Source organism: Mesocricetus auratus, unplaced genomic scaffold (assembly GCF_017639785.1).
Source record: "Mesocricetus auratus isolate SY011 unplaced genomic scaffold, BCM_Maur_2.0 Super-Scaffold_4256, whole genome shotgun sequence".
Taxonomy (NCBI): domain Eukaryota; kingdom Metazoa; phylum Chordata; class Mammalia; order Rodentia; family Cricetidae; genus Mesocricetus; species Mesocricetus auratus.
The window spans coordinates 15,731,199-15,737,073 of record NW_024429182.1 but is presented as its reverse complement, the minus strand read 5'-3'; positions in this window follow the sequence as shown (position 1 = coordinate 15,737,073).

Here is a 5,875-nt window from a genome sequence, read left to right as displayed (position 1 = left end):
GGGGGTCATTTTCTTTCAAACCACTACACTGGCCCTAACTCAAAGCTTTCTTCCTCTTTCCCACACCTTCCTCCTGGTAGTTGCCAAGATTTTAGTTTGCTTGTGAAGGGACCTGGGCCAGCTGTTTTTGTCTTTTTCCAGGAGCCAGTCTGCCCAGACTTCTTCCACATAACACCCCAGCATCCTATGCTGACTCATGTCTGGCTTCAACCAGATCCTCAGGAAGTGCGTCCAGTCTGGTAGCCAATCAGGGGCCTGTCCTGCCACAAACAGGAACTATTTTTTTTTTTTTTTTGGTTTTTCGAGACAGGGTTTCTCTGTATTGTTTTGGAGACTGTCCTGGAACTCTCTCTGTAGACCAGGCTGGCCTTGAACTCACAGAGATCCACCTGCCTCTGCCTCCCAAGTGCTGGGATTAAAGGCGTGCGCCACTGACACCACAACCATAGTTGCTGACCAGATACCATGAGCCAGTCATAAAATGATTCCTGTATCAGTAAGAGTGTATACCCAATCACTTCGAAGTACACCACAGCTGGAATTCCCTAAGCAGGCTTAAAAGGGGCTGCCTTACCATCCCCCAGGTTTGAAGTCATTTTGGGTGGGCCTCAGCACGCTGGTTTTTCCTCAAAAACAAAGCTGCCTTCTGCAATTGCATATCGGGAGGGTGTCTTCTGGTCATTTGGAGTGATCTAAGGACCCTACAGTTTGTCCTGTTTTTCTCCCAAATGCTAATAAAATGATCCTTCTGGGTCTATGTTAATTTAAGAATGAGACTTACAACTCCCAAATGGGGGGCTGGAGAGATGGCTCAGCAGTTAACTCCAGTCCCGGGGAATCTGATACCCTCACACAGACATACATGTAGGCAAAACACCAATGCACATAAAAAGGATTAATCATTAAAAACAAAAAACCTCCCCTGGTAACAATACAATTCAAGAAACCACCACCAACAGCAACAACATTCTCAGATGACATACACAAGAAACACAGACAACAAAACAACTCTGAAGTAGGGTGTTGCTTTCTGTGATGCTGGGGACGGAACCCAGGGCCTCGAACATGCTGAGTGCTTGCTGACTCTACCTCTACTCTAGCGGGGCAAAGGAGCTGTTGCTTTGTTGAAAGTAACTCTTCCCTTGACCTCGTCAGGGCATGTGGGAACAGAGGAGGCCTGACTTCCTCCTTTGGATGAGTCAGCACACAATGTGGTTCCAGAAAAAAGAAAGGAACCTACCATTAGCCACTGCCGGGTCGGGATACAGTGTAGCATACTAGCACTAAGGAAATGTGTTCTTGCCTCAGGTGGCCTGCACTGAGTCATCCATTTGATCCCGTGGTGACTTCCATGATGGCAGCACCAGCTTACATTTGGTGGAAGAAAAAAACCTTTTTTTCCTGAGACAGTGTTTCTCTGGCTGTCTTGGAACTTAATCAGTAGACCAGGCTGACCTCAAACTCAGAGTTCCGCCTGCCTCTGCCTCCCAAGTGCTGAGTTTAACCGTGTGCACCACTACTGCCCAGATGATTTCTTTTTAAAATAAGTTTTACTTATTTATGTTCACTGGTGTTTTTGCTTGCATTTGTGTGTGTGTGAGGGTATCAGATCCCTTAGAACTGAAATTATAGTTGTGAGCTGACACGTGGTTACTGGGAATTGAACCCTGGTCCTCTGAAAGAACAGCTGTAAGCATTTTGGACAAATAGGATAGGACAGGTATTCTGGAGCTCAGGAGTCACAGAATACTGAGTGTTACACAGCTCAGATGGAAAGGTACTCTGGAGCTCAGGAGCCAAGGACCACCACAAGCCGCAGTAAGCATAGCAGCTTACAGCCCTGTTTCAGGGAAAGGCTTCCCCAGTGTATCTGCTCTGGTTCGGCAGGAGAGGGTTTCCCAGCTGGGGATGTTTTCCCAGTGTTGCTCCAGCAGGAGAGGGCCTCTGGGTGAAGTTGCTACAGTTCAGCTCTGCTCCCAGGAGAGTGGAGAGTAGAGTTGGCCAGGGGAAGGTTTCCCCAGAAGTGTTACAGCCCTGCTCGCTCTGCTCTGCCCTGCCCAGGGTCATCTCTGCTCCGCTGCAAAAGAAGGTCTTCACCTGAAGCTCATTGAAGGGGTTTCTTGGGAGGGAAGAATCCAGGGGAGTGGCTGTCCTCTGTCAAAGTGGCAGAGGACAGCTGGGCAGCAGGAACAGCCACAAGCTGAGGAGACACAGGGTTTATATAGGGCTTCTTATGGGGCGGAGTTTTCCAGGGTGGGGATTGGCCAGATTTCAATCTTCTGCTCAGGGATTGGCTAGTTTTCTACACAGGATTAGGGTCAGATTTGGCTCTGGTTTCAGGGTCAAAGTGTGTTTCCTTCTCTGGTCCTTTTTAGCCTTTTGGCTCTAGTTTTAGGGTCAGGGTGCATTTCTTTCACTGGCTCTGATTCCAGGGCCAAAGTGTGTTTCTTTGGCACTGGTTTCAGGGTCAGGATGCATTTCTTTGGTTCTGGTTGCAGGGCCAAAGTGTGTTTCTTTGTCTAGGGTGTGCTTCTTTGGCTGGTCCTTTTTCTCTACAGTAGCCAGTGCTCTTAACTGCTGAGCCATCTCTCCAAACCCTGGAGAGATGAATTTGTGACATGGCATGCATGTGGAGATCGGGGGCAGGTTGTGGGGCTCAAGGGATGGAGTTTGGTTCATCAGGCTCGGAGGCAAGCGTTTTACCTGCTGAGTCACCTCAAACTCTGGGGAAGAAAATCTTGAGGGGTATCCGTCCAGGGCACATATGCATCTTTTCCAAGCTGCATCATGCCATTATCATATTTTTCTCTAAGACATTGTTATGGGATATTTGTTTACACTGTGAAGACGTGTCTTTGCCAAGATACCTTTTGACTGGTTTAATAAAGAGCTGAGGACTCGAGAGATGGCTCAGAGGTCAAGAGCACTGACTGCTCTTCCAGAGGTCATGAGTTCAATTCCCAGCACCCACATAGTGGCTCACAACCATCTGTAATGAGATCTGGTGCCCTCTCCTGGCTTGCAGACATACATAGAGGCAGGATGTTGTATTCATAATAAATAAATAAGTAATCTTAAAAAAAATAAAATAAAGAGCTGAATAGCCAACAGCCAGGCAGGAAGAGGTTAGGGAGGACTTCCGGGGACAGACAGGACTCTGAGAAGAAAGGTGGAGATGCCAGGAGATGCAGAGCGCATAGAGAGGTAACAGCCATGAGTCACGTGGCAGAACACAGATTCCTACAAACGGGTTGTTATAAGAGCTAGTTAGGAACACGCCTAAGCTATAGGCCAAGCTTTCATAATTAATAAGAAGTCTCTGTGTCATTATTTGGGAGCTGGGAGTCCAGAGAAAGTCTCCTCACAACATATAAACATCTTTGAGCTGACAAAGACACAGAGGCTGCTAGCACTGTGGTGCTCGCACAAAGGAACTTTCATTAGAAACTGAAGGGAACTCAAAGGTTCTTGGAAACCACACTCATATTCTTGGATTTGTACTCTCCTCTTCTCTTTCTCTTAAACCTGTGTTAACTCTCCCTTTAAAAAAAAATTACTTGGGGTGGATGGGTGTGTGCCATGTGCATGGGCAGTTGGGTCTCCTTCCACCATGTGGGTCCCACAGAGGGAACTCAGGTCATCAGGGTTGGCAGCTTCAAGCACTTTTACCTGCTGGGTCAACTCACCGGCCTGAACTCTTCTTTAATAATCCCAAGTCTGCTTCATTTAAAGGCAGGCAGAGAGAAAGTACTTCTCAAAAGACAGTATTTTCAGATCACGGAAATCTGTGACTTCTGGAGCACAGGAAGGGGCCGGTCCTGCAGACCCAAAGCTCCAGGATTTCCACAACACAGGGCAACAGGATAACAGGAGTTCCACTGAGGGCCCAGCATCAGTAGCGAAGCAGAAACCAGAGCCCTCGGGCCAGACAATGAATATCTGCAATGAACCCTTGCAAGTAAAGGGACAAAGGGTTCACTGTGTGACTCGATGTGCCACACTGCAGCTTCCACGATGAGATTTTTCTCTTTTTTTTCTCCTAAATTTTATTTGAGTTATATATGTTTTTGGGGGAGGTTGCAAGGGCAGAGGGCAGATATGAAGGGACAGGGATCAGAATGCACGTGAAAGACACAAGGAGTAAATAAAAGTTTAAAAAGGGGGGAAGGAAATACAAAAATACCATACAATTCTCCTCATATGCATGTATGTACATATACATGCAGACAAAACATGTCGTCCTGGCTAGTTTTATGTAAACTTGACACAAGTTAGAGTTACCTGAGAAGGGAACCACAATTGAGAAAATGCCTCCATAAGACGGGGCTGTACCTGGCGGTGGTGGCGCACGCCTTTAATACCAGCACTCGGGAGGCAGAGGCAGGAGGATCTCTGTGAGTTTGAGGCCAGCCTGATCTACAGAGTTGAGTTCCAGGACAGCCTCCAAAACAATACAGAGAAACCCTGTCTCAAAAAACCAAAAAAAAAAAAAAAAAAAAAGAAAGAAAGAAAGAAAGAAAGAAAAAGAAAGGCTGACCAAGCCAGGAAGCAGCACCCTCTGTGGTCTCTGCATCAGCTCCTGCCTCCAGGTTCCTGCCCTGTTTGAGTTTGAGTCCTGGCTTCCTTCAGTAATGGACTACGAAATGGAACTGTAAGGCAAATAAACCCTTTCCTTTCCAACTTGCTTTTTGGTCAGAGTGTCTCATCATCATCATCACAGCAGTAGAAACCCTAACTATGACATAAAATAATTAAAAATAAACCTGAATCTCCAAAGCTACCAAACAGCTTATGCCCGATGCCAAGCTCATGGGCCACAGGTAGTCCTAAAGAAGACGGACAACGCTAGAAGCTGCAGTGGCCTGCAGGAAAGGCTGCCCGTGGAACTGCAGTGTGTGACATTGCAAATATTGACGGGAAAAATCAGGCAATGGCTGATACACACACACCAGAGCTGCAAGGTTTTCCCTGACAGTTTGGCCAATCGCACCAGCTCTCAAAACACACAAGCAATCCAGACAATATCAGTCAACCAGTGAGGCAGCACAGGCGGGCCGTGAGAAGGTATTTGATGACTTGTACAGACATTTGGCTAGGGAGGAGCCAGGAGGCTGGGAAGTAGGGGTGCTGACATGATGTAGGTGCCGTGTGGCAGCACATGCCTGGAATCTCAGCATTTGGGGGTAGAAACAAGAAGACGGGTTGAGGCCATTCTTTTTTGTTTGTTTTTCCAGACAGGGTTTCTCTGTGGCTTTGGAACTAGCTCTTACAGACCAGGCTGGTCTCGAACTCACAGAGATCCGCCTGTCTCTGCCTCCCGAGTGCTGGGATTAAAGGCATGGGTCACCACCGCCCAGCTTGAAGGCCATTCTTGGTTAGGAAACATTTTCTCAAGAGAGAGAAACAAGAAGAAAAGTCCAAACATCAATGAGCCCAAAGTCTGGAAATACATAAATGTAAGCATGCATTATACATATATATTATATTTATATATAAATAATGCACATAAAATACAAAATGCACTACTATTTATATGTAAATATACAATACACACACATATGTATTTGCTTCTGTTTTCCAAATTCACATTCATGTTGGATTAGAATGGTAAATGGAAGGATTCTCTCTTTTTCTCTCTATTTTCCAGAACTGGAATAAAATACATTTTATGGCTAAAGAAAAAGAAGATGACATCCCGTCTTTCTGTGGTCCTCAGAAGATTCATGTAGGGGTTAAGGTCAGATGGATTTCCCACCTAAGTCTTGGTTATGTGAAAAGACAAGGATTTTCCTGGGATTTAAAGGGCTGTGGGCGTGTCATCTGGATTGTGTGGCAGTCGTGGGATGGGAGGGATAAAGAAGCAAAGACAGCAGGC